Raw genomic sequence first — 14,833 nt, forward strand, 5'->3', positions numbered from 1 at the left:
ATACTTAAACCTCCAATATTATTATAATGCAGTAAGTTTTTTATTTAATATTTCATGAGTATTTGACATCATAATTATACATTATTTATGTTTAATGTGTAGGTTAATGGAGAATAAAGAAAATAATTTGTCAGATGCAAAATATTTGCATGAACTTTCAAAAGATGATATACTGGGTTTGGAGTTTGATGATTTAGAAGAAGTTTATGAATTTTATAAAGCATATGCTTGTGCCTTGGGCTTTGGTGTTTGTACAAGTAGTTGTAGGCGAAAGAAAAATGGAATTGAAGTTATGAAGCATTTTGCTTGTTCAAAAAAAGGACATACGGCCAAAAAATGGGAAAAGCTAGAGAATCGGGTGTGAGAACCTAAAAGGTCATCTAGAGCAGATTGCAAGGCTAACATTTGGGTCATTCTAAACAAAGACATAGGAAAATAGTATGTTTCACATTGTGAACTTGAACATAATCATCAGATGGTAAATTCTGCTCAAATATGTTTCATTCGTTCGAATAGGCATATTAAAGTAGCTGATGTCTATGAAGCAAAAGCTATGAAAGTTGTAGGTACCAAAACATGTCAAGTGATGAATGTTTTTGCATCTCAAGCAAGGGGCATTCAAAATGTTGTTTTTACTTGTAAAGATTTTTATAATCGTATGGCAGTTGAAAGACATGCTGAAGTAAATGATGGTGATGTTCAAGTGACTCTGTTATATTTTGGAGTGAAAAGAGAAATAGATAATGGATTCTACATGAAGCACACAACTTATGATGATAACAAACTGAAGAATTTATTTTAGGCTAATTCTATATCAAGATCAAATTATGCTTGTTTCGGTGATGTTTTGGCATTTGACACAACTTATAAGAAAAACACATTCAATTTGCCTCTTTTGGTTTTCATTAGTGTGAACCATCATTATATGACTACCATTTTTGCATTTGCATTGCTGACAAATGAGGACGCTGAAAGCTATATTTGGGCTTTGACCACATTTTTAAAATGTATAATGAACAAAAAACCAATATCTGTGGCTAAAGATGGGGATCGAGCTATGAGAAAGGCATGGAAAATGGTGCTCCTTGGAGTACGACACAGCCTATGCTCTTGGCATCTTGCTCGTAATGCCCAAGCAAACATACCACTACCTGGATTCGTTCAGCATTTTAAAGCTTGTATGAAATCTTGGTGGAGGATTGATAAGTTCAAAAGAGAATGGAAAGAGATGGTAAAAAAGTTTGCATTACAAGGACATTAATGGATAGATGAGATGTATAAAAAGAAGCATATGTGGGCCCAATCACACTTTAGTGGTCATTTTTTGGAAACAATTACGAGTACATCACGTTGCGAAGGTTTGAATTCTTTTATAGCTTCTTTTGCAAAAGAGAGGAAGACGTTATTGGAGTTTGTTAGAGCAATTGAAGATGGAATTAAGAATATTCGAAATAATGAGATTGGTGAAGATTACATATCCATCCATACAGAGCCAGTTTCAAGCCAAATTTTCAAAGATATTGAAAATCATGCTACCAGTGTTTATACAAGAAGAACATTCAAAAAGTTTATTGATGAGATGCGTCTACAACAATTGTATTATCATGAATGTCGCATCGATGATGAGCCATCTATACGGGTGTACTATTTGATGAAGTATGGAGATCTTTCCAAGCGAATATGTGTGGAGTTTCATGTAGAATTAAATGAAATATAAAATGCTCATAGTCTTAAATTGAAACAAATGGTATACCATGTCCACATATCATTCATGTGATGATTTTATAGCAATTAAATACAATCCCTTTGAATCTCATAATGAAAAGATAGACAAAAAATGCCAAAGATGATGCACCTGTAGTTGTGGATAATAATGTTGACCCTAAGTACTAGAGGGTGCTACGGTACACGTCTCTAAGCTCTCACTGTAATAGGTTATGTCATGTCGCTTCTCAATTCACTGAGACATTTATCAAAGCAAGGAGTGAAATAGCTAGTTTAACAAGATGATATGAAGAGATGTGCAAAGTCAATACAGATGAAATTTCTAATTTGACAGAACATGTTCATGATCCTACTAAAGTGAAAGTTAAGGGCAAAGTTGGACCTAAAACTGAAAGAAAAAAAAACCACGAAAATGTGGCAATTGCAGAATGGAAGGTCACATAAGGAATAAACATCCACAACTAGAGTTAACACCATTTATAGAACCTGTAACGCAAATGCCTTCATAAGTTATGTTTTTGAAAGTGATACTGTTGAAGAAAAAATGATTGGGTGAGTTTGAGATAGTAGCATTCATGAAAGAATGCAGAGCAATCATACGAAACAAGCTTTTGTAGAAATTTAAAGATCTTGGCTTTTTTGCAATTTTGTGCACCATTGGGGCATATTATTTCGCCAAAGCATTGAGTGATTTGGGAGCCAAGATCAACCTGATACCATTATGTATTTACAAGAAGTTGGGTTTGGGAGAAATCAAGCCCACCATAGTGATGTTACAACTGGCAGACTGCACCATCATATATTCGCAAGGCGTTGTAAAAGATGTGTTAGTAAAAATGGACAAATTCATCTTTCTAGGTGATTTTGTGGTACTCAATATGGAGGAAGATAGAGGTTTCAATAATTTTTGTGAGACCTTTCGCACATACTACCAAAGCACTCTTCGACATAGAGAAAGGAGAGCATTCCTTGAGAGTCTAGGAATAAGAGGTAACCTTCAATACCTTTAAAGCTTTAAAATTTACGAATGATGATGATGAGTGGTTTTGCAATAAATATAGTTAAGGGTGAAAAGCAATTAATCCAATTAAACGAGATGGATGAGATACGATTAGATGCCTATGGCAATGCCAAAATTTATAAGAAGAAGACAAAAAAGATGGCATGATAAAAAGATTGTTGAATGACATTTTAAGCAAGGTCAACATGTGTTGTTGTTCAAATCTTATTTGCAGCTATTTCTTAGGAAGTTGAAGTGAAGCTGGTTAGGACTATTTCTAATCTTAAGAATGTTTACATATGGTGTCGTGGAATTAGTGGACGGTACAACCAATGCAAGGTTTAAGGTGAATTGGCATCTACTAAAGCATTATTGGGAACGTGACATAAATTGTCAACACTTTTCCATTAGTCTTTTTGACCCCAACTAAGCTGAAATGAAAGTCTAGCTAAAGACGTTAAAGAAAGCACTACTTAGCAAGTAACCCAAGTCTTCTTCACTTAAACAATTTCTTTTTATTGATTAATTATAATTTTTTACTAAATGTTACTTTCATTTTTAATTTCATTTTTCCATCTTGCTAACTATTGGCTTTTATTTTATTTTTACAGGTAATAATAATAATAATAGTATTTAAAAAATTTATTTTTGCTAGTGTCGCAACACTAGCACATCCCTCGAGTTCCATGGAAGAACTTGAGGCTTGGGTGTTACGGCAATACCCAAGGGGCACTACAGCACCCCACAAAAAAAAAAAAATACAAGGCATAAACAACTTTCCCTAAAATTTTAAACCCTAGGCAGCATTTGTTTTCACTCTCTCTACCCTACTTGCAAAATTTCACCCTTTTTTCACTTACCAACTACAAAATCACTTCCAAACACTGATTTCCTTGCATCAAACTTTGAGTTTAGAGGATTTTAGAGCACTTTTACTTTCTTAGAAGCATTTGAGTGTAGAAAAGTATGGTAAGTGCTTTATTTTCTTTATCTAATTCTTTTTATGGATAACATTGTGTTTTAAAGATGGATTTTGCTTAGCATTGATGGGCATATGCTAGATTTGATAATATAGTGTATAGATTTCATTAATTTTTGAGTTTTGTGCTTAAATTAAAATTTTGAGTAATGGTTATATTGAATAACTCTAATTTTTTGCATTTAGAATTTAAATTTGAGGTATAGTGAGATGAGTGTTATTCATGTTATTGTGGAATTGAATATTTAGTACAAATTATGTTTTATATATGGATCGTTTGTATGAGAAGAGAAAGAAGCAAATGAGCCAGGGAGAGAAAGGAGAACGAGTGCTTTATCATATAATATTTGCACGCTCTTAGTCAATCATGGAACGATCTTTCCCTTAGGAAACTTATTTATACAGAATGATGAAGAGGCCTTTAGGAAACTAATGGCTCATAGTTGCTTAGCCACTAGAGGGACAACAATGACCTAAAAAAGGCTTCTTTTATTTTATATCCAAGATTCAACTATTATGCATGAATGTAGGACAGATATTTGAATGCTCGCTTGGGTTAGCATAAAGTCTACTGGATAGACATTATCGAATAGCATCGTTTGATGAGCGATATGAACAAGAGGCTTCGAGAAAACTAGTATTTTTTGAATTATATGAAGCCAGTAAGCAAACAGCAAATCCATGGGTATTTGAACCCAAATATCCAGGAAAAAGCAAAATATTTGATGGAAGAATGGGGGATCCTTTTGAACAACTTGTTATAGTAAGAAAGCCTTATATCTTGAAATTAATTCATCAAGCTGATGATAAACTACATGGGCATTCTAGTGGGCATTATGCACTTGTTACATAATAACCAGTTAGAGGAAGGTCTAAACAAAGAGGATAATGGGCAAGAGAAATGAAAGTTTGGGCTTGAAAGGGATTTGGTGTTGCTTATATTTTACAAGAAATGCTTACTTATAAATCTGATCATATTAGAGCTCTCCAAGAAGTACTTGGTACTACGATCATTAGAGGAAACCAAAAGATGCTTCAAAATCTTTTGATTGCTCGTCCGAGATTTATGATCTTTGGCTCTAGAATTGAATCATTTTCTAGTATCTGAGAAAAACTTCTATATTAATAGGAAGAAAAAAGGGCTTCTTTTATTTTATATCCAAGATTCGACTATTATGCATGAATGTTGGACAAATATTTGAATGCTCGCTTAGGTTAGTAGAGAGTTTACTATATAGACATTATTGAATGGCATCCTTTGATGAAAGATATGAACAAGAGGCTTCGAGAAAACTAGTTTTTTTCGAATTATATGAAAGTAAGCAAGCAACAAATCCATGGGTATTTGAACCCAAGTATCTAGGAAAAAGTAAAGTATTTGATGGAAGAACGGGGGATCTTTTTGAACAACTTGTTATAATAGGAAAGCCTTATATCTTGAAATTAATTCATCAAGTTGATGATAAAATACATAGGCATTCCAATGGACATTATGCACTTGTTACACAACAACCACTTAGAGGGAAGTCCAAGTAAGGAGGACAACAAGTAGAAGAAATGGAGGTTTGGGCTTTAGAGGGATTTGGTGTTGCTCATAATTTACAAGAAATGCTTACTTACAAATCTGATCATATGAGAGCTTGCCAAGAAGTAGTTGGTACTATGATCATTGGAGGAAACCTGAAGATGCTTTAAAGTCTTTTGATTGCTTGTCCAAGATTTATGATCTTTGGCTCTAGAATTGAATCATTTCCTTGTATTTGAGAAAAACTTCTAAATTAATAAGAAGAAAGCTTAATCAGAATGAATAATAATTTTTTTATGATCTATTAGTATAAACATCAACAACTCTGAATTTGATCAGTTTTTTTCCAACAAATAAGTGCTTGGGCCAATAAAATTCTACCTAGTGGAGAAATTGTTAGAGACCACAAATAGTTTTGATCTTAGTAAATTTGTTTTGGCTGAAGTTGAGAAGTGCTACACCCGATCCTTGTCGCAAAAGTTTTTAGTTCTAGAATGTGAAATTGATGTCTAGAAAAGACTATATCCTAACATATATAACATTATCAATGCACGATAGTGGGAGAATTTTTGTGCCTAGCTAGAAGTGATAATAATGCCTATTGTTCGAGAATTCTATGCTAATGCTGCTAAACATGTAAATGGGCGAGCATTTGTTTAAGGACGTCAAGTATTCTTTGATGCTCACACTATTAATCAATTTTAAAATACACCTGATATTGTGAACAATGAATACGGCTAATTCGTGAATGGCTTGGATGAAGTTTTGGGGTTAATTAACATCCTAGGCACTGAGTGGAGACTACATAAAGGTGTTTTGACATCCTTTAAAGTGAATGCCATGGATAGCGACTGCAAGGTTTGGTATCATTTCGTAGTAGCAAAACTACTTCTAGTGAAATTCCCTAATGATGTGATGAAAGATCGAGTAGTCCTCTGGTACGCAATTGTGATCGAGAAATCTATTGATGTTGGATGGTTGATCTTCAATAGCATTATCATGTCAACCCGTTCACCATGTGACAAATTATGGTACCTATCATTGATCACTACCCTATGCCATCAAGTTGAAGTTGTTTGGTCATCAAATAAGAAGTTGGTACATTCAAAAATTCCATTAGATGTAGGAATCATTCATGGATTTTGCATGAAAGATCAATATACTTTTAGTGGAAGTTCCTTCGCTATACCTCAGCCTTAGCCGCGTAGCCAAAATCTTTCCGTGCCTTATTGATTAAAACGACTTGAGTGTCACGTTGGACCATTAGGTAACATGTTTTAAAGCCATTAAAGATATGATGAGGGCATATGACGAACATGTTAGCATGGACATGGCTACCTTTCTAACGTTGCTCGCTGACCCCACCTTGGATGATGATGAGGAAGATGATACATGGCATTGGTCTACATGTTTAGAGGAACATTCTCTCTCTTTGCTTTTAGTAGCATTGAGGACAATGTTAACTTTAAGTTTGAGTTGATTTAAATTATTTTTATTTAGTAGTTTGCATTTATATATTTGACGTTTGAATTAACTGTGTAGCAAGTTAGTTAGGAACGTGTTGAAATATTAAGTTAGAGTTTGTGCACCAATAAAAATTGATTTATTTAGCCAATGATGATAACTAGTTGCCTTGTGATTCTTTTCACTCTTAACAAGTATTAATATTGTTGTAGTATTATGTGGAATTCTTGCGCATAGCATCATTTTAGAATGTGATTTCCACCATTTTAGCATGAATATTGTTGTAGTAATATTTCATGATATACATTTAAAGAATGATTATGTGAGTGTGAATCTTTAAATTACATTTAGAAGTTTAGAATTTGTTTGATCCTTCCTTGAGGCAAAATTCTAGGTATCACTTAGATAGGAAATGACTTAGGCCATCTTTGGGTTGATTGGGCCTTCGAGCTAACCTAGTCGAATTTTGTCCTTAGTACATCCCTTCAAGCCTATATTTATTCTTTACTTTGTCAACCATAAATAAATTACTTTAGCTTGTAAATAAATTTCCAATTCCATTATTCACACTTTTAAGCATGTACATTGCTACAGGAATTATATATGGATCAAATGTTGAAAATGTAGAAATGATGAATTGAGAAAAATTCCAACCACAATGTGAAGCATTCATTCTAGTAACATTGAAGAAAACAAGTTTGGGGGATGTTGAATTTTAAAGAAAATAAATGCTTGATGCATGAAAAGTGAAAAGAAAGAAATAAATGTACTCAGCGAAGGAAAATAAGGCTATATATATTCTAGAATAATTATATGCTTAAGGTGATTTGAGCCTTAATATATCCTATATCATACCTTAACACTAGCTGAACATTATAAGCTAAATAAGGTTCCAAGGATCCATAGCTAAATGATGGCCTACTTTAGTGGAGAGAGAGGCGAAAAATGAACATATGAAATTCTAAGCTCCTTGGGATTTGCATGAACATAATCTTATCCAAAGTGTATGATGTTCATCATAAGAAACTTCATACGTACATGAAAATCCATTCAAAAAATGAGCATGCATTTGGATGAAATATGAACCTAGATAATATCCATGTTTTGTTTGGAGTTAAGAAGCAAGGTAATTCATGAGGAAATTAAGAGTGATCAATGAATTGGTGCAATTTCATAGTTGATATTTTCAACTACATTCCTTCATTTTAGTTTTTACTGAAGGACTAGCAAAATATTAAATTTAGAGGTGTAATAACTTAGTTATATAGAGTTATTTAGCTATATTTTGGGGATGTTAATGTTGCTAAGTTTTTGTATTTTACGTAGTTTTTAGACAATTTATATGATTTGAGTTGATTAGTTTAAAGCATGTTAACTTAGTTTAATTCAAGTATTTTAAGTTTAGTTTTATGTTGAATGTCCTATTTAAGCCAAAACTTATTTGGTCCTTTTGTTTATAGGTTTTCAAGTGTATAAAGCTAAATGGTGATGAACTATGTAACGAAGACTAAGTGTAGATTTTTACTAAACATGTTGCGTTAATTCAGACATAACTCACGATACAGAGATCCAATCAACGTGATCCTTAGATCATTGGAAAGCTAAGAGGCATACCTACAACTTTCATATTTACCTTTCATCTAGATCAACATTAAGGTAGGAGAAAATTGTAATGCAAGATGAAGTACTACTGCAGTCTACACCAAGGTAGCATAAGAAGTAGTGCTGCGGCCAAGAACTTAAGGCTGCGACCCTAAATGGACCATCATGGTTCCCATACAAAAACTCAAAAGCTTGATTTTGTAGTAGCTAAAGAGGAGGGTCGCATTGCCGGTTGCAAGACATTGAAAAATTTTATTAAGTCTAGAGCATTGCGATGCACATGGACCAAGGCTATGATGCTCTAAAGTGGATTACGAAAGTTCAACCAATTAGGAAATGAATTTTTATTTTCTAGAGGCTATAAATAGGTAATTTTCAGCAGTTGAGGAAGGAGGGAAGAGAAGGACTAAACAGTAATTTTGAGAGAAAAGAAAAAGGCTCTCAAATAAGGGAAACGAGAAGAAATTGAAGGCAAATAGATATTGAGAATTGAAAAAGGCTTTGATATTCGTTTTTCTCTTCAGTTTTTTCTTATGCTTTTGTTGTAGAAAAGATCTTTTCTTTTAAATTGGCTATATTTCTTGTAGAAAAAATGATGAACTAAATTTGATTTCTAAATTATGGGTTATTTCATTATGTAGTTTGAATATATGATTTCTCTTTGCTTAATAGTAATGGATGATGCATGGTTTATTCAATTTTGTACTTATTGCTTTCCACTACTTGATCACCAATTGAAATGTATTGGGTCTTTAAATGTAACTCAACAGAGGGAGTTTAGAATAAACCTTTGTTTTGAATATCCTATGTTCGATTCACTTCGGAGTTAGATGATAGTTTTGTATTAAGGATAGATATATACCTAAATACCTTAGGCAATGAAATTAAAACCTAAACAGAATGAAACTTTCCTAATAAATTTGCATAGACATATGGAGTTAGTTCTGAAAAGGTATGTGTGCAAGATCTCGATAGAGACTTCTACATAATATGGATTCTAGGTTAGCGATGTATTCTATTAATCTAAGTCAAGGAGAATGACTAAATTTATATGAATTTTTGAAAGATACCATAATCCTAGGTTTTAAATTAATATCCGTCTTAAGTGAAATTTTATTTTTCTTTTGTTTTAAAAATCTTTTTTTGTTTAATCGATTAATCAAAATCGAGTACTTGGATAAGATAGATTTGGTTATAAACTTAGTATCTAGTAAGAATAGGTGCAAATTTGTGTGGGAAATGATACTTAACTTACCTTTATATTACTTGTACAGCCACATACACTTGTGTGCATTAAATTGACAACATTTTACTAAGCATTAAAGCTCACCTAAGGTAAGGGTGAAGGATTTATGGGTTTCTAAGTATTTATTATGTTAAGTAGCAATGGGTTTAAGGTACAAAATTAGATATAGATGGACCTAAACAGTTTCGAAAAAGCTTAGGATGATTGTTATGTGATTCCTAGACTAAGTATTAATTACAACGATTGTTGGGTGTTTAGGAATAGTTGAAACTCCAAGAATTTCAATGGAGTAAAGTTTTGCTTGTTGGAAGAAGTCAGCTTTTCGAAGGTGAGTGGGTACACCTTTTAAAGTATTTAATATGGTAAGTTGGCCTGATTTATCGACTTGAGATTGTTTGCATACTTGGACGCTATTGTGATTTTGATAAATCTAGTGGTTGAGCAAAAATGTTTTCAATAGAGTGTTTGAATTTATTATGTAAGTAAATATCTTTATTATATATTAGTTTTCAACAAAGGGGGAAAGCCCTTTCAAATGTTTTCACTCAAATACTCCTTGATTGGATGTATGTTGCATGCTTGGTGCATGGCAAAATAGAAGCCTAAGTGGATTTATAGATATCCACCCAAATAATTGTGATTGTGGATCATTAAAGGAATCCCCACAATTTATGTGCTAGGGTGCATAATTAGAGAAACCTACATGTGAAGGTGAATGTGGTTGCTATAATGCCCATTAAAATGGATTGTGAAAGTGGATGAGTAAATCTTCGCCATTTAAGTATCATAGGGATGCAATGATGCCATTATTGAATCTAATAGATGAATGTCAAGATGTGATATATGATGCTTGATTCAATTAGAATATTCTATGAAATTTTATTGTGTTATAAATTGAATACCACAGAGTCAAGTTAGGCAAATGTACCATCTTTTCCCTTCTTAAAATTCAGTGTGAGGGTAAGAATACCATAGGGTCAAGATGGGAAAATGTACTTATCTTTTCCTCTTTTAAAGCCTAGTGTGGGGGTAAAAGTACCATAGGGATGGATTAGGTGAAAGAACCCATCCTCCACATATTTTTTGTCAATAGTATGAATTCACTGCTCATTTATATTTTGGATCTATAGACACCTATGTTTGATAATTAGATGATTATTGTGATTTTTTTGAAATGATGAGATGATTGATTATCAAACTATGCATTCATGTTATAAATGAACGATATTGAAACAGTGGGTTCCAAAACTTTCTTTTGTTTTCTCTTTGTAGATGTTTTGTAAGTGGAGTTATAAATGTTTATTTACTCTTTTATGCATCTGAGTTTCAAATGCACTGGTATGGAAATGTTGAAATGAAATTATTGACGTTGAAAGGTTTTATACAGATATTTATGAATATCATGCTGTTTTTGCAGACAATGGTTTATTACAAAGACTTTTCCTCTTGGTTTGTCTCCTTCATCGAACCAACTCACAAAGTCTTTGTGACTTACTCGCTATTTTCCTTCGATTTTATTTTACAAATTAATAGCTCACTTGGCTAGGTGCCTTGAGAAGTAGTAGCTTAGCTTGTACTGGTACGTGTGGTAGTGGCTTCTTTACAACCTTCCTAGTTATTGTACTTTGTAATGTGTCAAGTCGAGTCTTTATTTTGATACATAAATGACATATGGTTATATAAATAAATGTTGATTTACTTATATTTATTTCCTATTTTGGATATTATGTTGGGCCTCGTAAGTGGGTAAATGATAATGTTGAGACTATGGTGAAAGATGTTGGATGTGGATTTTTATGCATGTATGTGTTTGTGTAAATTATGGATTTCAAAATTTTTCTAATCACAGAAGTAGGCAATCCAAATACACAAGCGAAATTACACATAATGCATCTAACAAATCAATTTAATCACATCTAAAATTCAAGAATCATAATAGAGTAATATAATACCTTTCTTTTGTGAGAATTTTGATTCTTGACTCTTAGTTAATTATAGTAATTCACCACCAGACCAAAACTTCGATTTCTTGACCAAAATGACTTATCACTTATTCTTCAACTTGAACCTTGAGTGGGCAAGGTGCGGAATGTTTAATCAAGATGGTAACTATTGAATTTCTGTCTTCCTATTCTTTGAAACTATGGCTATTTTCTTAAGAGAGGTGTTTAGAAAAATACCAAAATTGAAGAGAAAGAAGACATTTAAAAGAGGTAAGCTTTAGAGGTATTTTTGGAGCAGAAAATTTGGCAATTAAGGTTTCGGCCAAAAAGCAGGAAAATCTTCTTCTTTTCTCTTCTATTATATTATGATTTAGCCTCTCACATTGTTTCTTTTATAAACTCTTTTTTATTTTTTAAAGAATTTAATTAAAATTAAATTCCAATTAAGAGTCTATCTAGTTCATCTATAAAGAATTAAGGTTGCACCATGCTCCTCCAATTATTATCTAAGTTACAATTAAATAATAAACAATTTATTTATTTAATTATAATTATTTGTCTATGTCAAAATAGGATTTCTCATTGAATAATTATTTTAGTTTATTATTATTCATTTTTAATAAAAAAGAATTAATAATAAAATAAAAGAATCCTAAAAAATATAGTCGTATAATTTATCAAGAAATTATAATTAATTATAAATAAATAATAATAATTTAATTCTTTAATTATAATTAAAATCCTCTTTTATTATTTTACCTTGAGACAATAATTATCTTAATATATATTTCTCATTTTAAGATAATTCTTATCTTATAAATATTTATTTATTAAGACAATTTTTGACTTATCAAAATAATGTAATTAGGACAACCCTTGTTTCAAAACAACACATATACTTTTGCGTAAATTAAGATAACACTTGTTTTAATTAAAACAACATATATACCTTGTCTAAATTAAGACAACTATTGTCTTAATTAAGACAACAACTAAAGTTACCATTTTTAAGATTAATTTAATCAATTAAAAAATATATGCATTCCATTTTAAACAAGTTTAATTCTACAAAGCTAAGTAAAGGCCCTATTTGGATATAAATATTCCAAGCTCCAATAAACTTAGAATTATTTTTAATCTCATTAAGATAATTCAAGTATATTAACCATGGAATCATTCCACCATAGATTCATGGTTTCGTTCTTGAATTATTTACAATTACAAGAAATAGTCCAATAATAATGTTTAATATTGGTTGTCCAAATGTAAATCTTATGTTGCGAACCCTCATAACCATCTAATAAATCTTATGTTGCGAACCCTCATAACCATCCAATGATAAAAAGTGAAATTACAGTTTTACCTTTTACGTCAATTTTATCCTTTACTATTAGATTTCATTCAATTAGTAATCCAATACTCTAGATTTAATCTTTTGAGTATCAATATGTGATAAGTAGCTAATTCATCAATTCACTAGAATCATATTAATCATTAATCTTCCTAAAGTCATTATAAGTGATGTTAATGTTATGAATTCTACTTTTTGGATACATGTTCCCTAGTACCTTGATTATAATCTTAACATACGGAATCTAGATCAACGCTATATGGTGATCATGCCCATGACTTATCAAAGGTTATAAGGCGACAAAGCACAAGTTCATCATCCATCAGGATTATGGTTCTACCATAAGTAGGTGCATAGGTGTGAAATTAAGGTCATGTGATTTCAGTTCAAATTATAATGTCATTACTTGAAGTCAACTATGTAGCTGATTTGAAACTCATCATTCATTATGTACAATGAATGCTTGAAGAAAGACTTAAATAAGGTGTTGGAAGAGAGTAATGATCTTGGAGCTTTTCTTAGGTGTGTGAATGATTTCAGAGTCTTCCTTTTGTTCAAAAGGAGTTGGAAGCTTCTTTTTGTAGTCTTTCTATCAATTAGAGTTATTGAAGTCTAAACGGCGTAGAAAATAGCCATTAGGAGCATTAAATGCTGGTTTACCATGACTTTGGGATTGAGCTTCGTGTTTAAGGATGTTGATCCTGATTTGAATTTCTTCTTTGATTTACACTGTAGGATCAAGCTTTTAAATGTTGATTTCGATCCTAGCTCTATGTGTTTGAATTGTTTCTATCTGAGTTTTCTAAGGAATTAGCTTTAGAGTGTGAAGGTCGATTCTCTAAACATCCAGTAGCTTTACTTCTTTTCTACATTTATTTAGGATTGAGCTGTCCTTGTTAGATGTCGTTCCTCTAAGATTTCAGTACCCTTATTGCATTTTGTCTTAGAATCTAGCTATATATCATGGGAGGTTGATTTTAAATGCTTCCAGTAGCGCTTGTCTTCATTTTGTGTGCCTAGGATCTAGCTTTTCTGTTAGGGATGTCGATATGCAATTGTCTAAAAGCTATGTTTGCTTTCTGTTTCTCTCTAAGATCGAACACTCATCATGAGGAAAATGATCCTCATAGCTGAAACTTGATATTTTGAAAGCTTTTAATTTCTTTTGAGTGCCAAAGACTTGTCAAGTGTTTTCTAAGACCTTAGGGAGTTATTTAAGTGAATTAAATGATTTCAAGTACTTATGTGCAAATCTTGATCAACTCAATTTTGTCAAATCAAAACATAATCAATTTTAAAGCTAACATATCTTTCTCATTGTTATAATGCCTTAACCACTTCATTAACAATCCCTTATTTTTGACTTTCAAATCCACACCGCTTAAACCTCCCTCTTTTTCTTTTCTACCAACATCCTCCCATTTCACATAATGTATGCCTTTTTTATTTTTAGAACTTGTCCACAAGAGCTTCCTTTGAATTTTTACTAGTTTGTTTTTCACTCCAAATGGCATTTTAAACAAAGGCATAAAGAAAATTGGTGAACTTTTTTTTAGAATTATGCAATTTATTGCTAATTGCCATAGAGAAATCTATAGACTTCTATGATTACAAAAAAGAAAATGTAAATAAAAATACAAAGAAAGAAGCCCAAAACTCTTATATCTTGGATTTAGGGATATCCGAGACATGAAAAATAACACTTGAATATTAGTCCCAATATCCAAGCAATATCTGCCAACACCAAGTCTTGCCATGCAAGAACATGACAATAATCAACCTTAAGAGCAGTTTAGGACATTTTTGTTTGTTTAAATCAAGACATGAAATGTCACACCATATATGCACACGCAAATTTGCTATATCATAACATGTCTTTATCTTAACACACAAATGCCAACACATATCCCAACTCTCATATCACATTCTCAAATGCACTTGATCAGTATTGAATGAAATAAAAAATTAATTCCAATTCAAACTAATACTTAGCACTTC

The 14,833-nt window shown here is 31.9% G+C and overlaps 1 pseudogene; it reads left to right on the forward strand.

Moving 5' to 3' along the window:
- Window positions 1–658: 658 nt before the first annotated feature.
- On the forward strand, window positions 659–1,717 carry LOC149527415 (protein FAR1-RELATED SEQUENCE 5-like; annotated as a pseudogene).
- Window positions 1,718–14,833: the final 13,116 nt, after the last annotated feature.

This window comes from Theobroma umbraticum, unplaced genomic scaffold (assembly GCF_002168275.2).
Source record: "Theobroma umbraticum cultivar Fairchild unplaced genomic scaffold, ASM216827v3 scaffold_95.0, whole genome shotgun sequence".
In the NCBI taxonomy this organism is placed as follows: domain Eukaryota; kingdom Viridiplantae; phylum Streptophyta; class Magnoliopsida; order Malvales; family Malvaceae; genus Theobroma; species Theobroma umbraticum.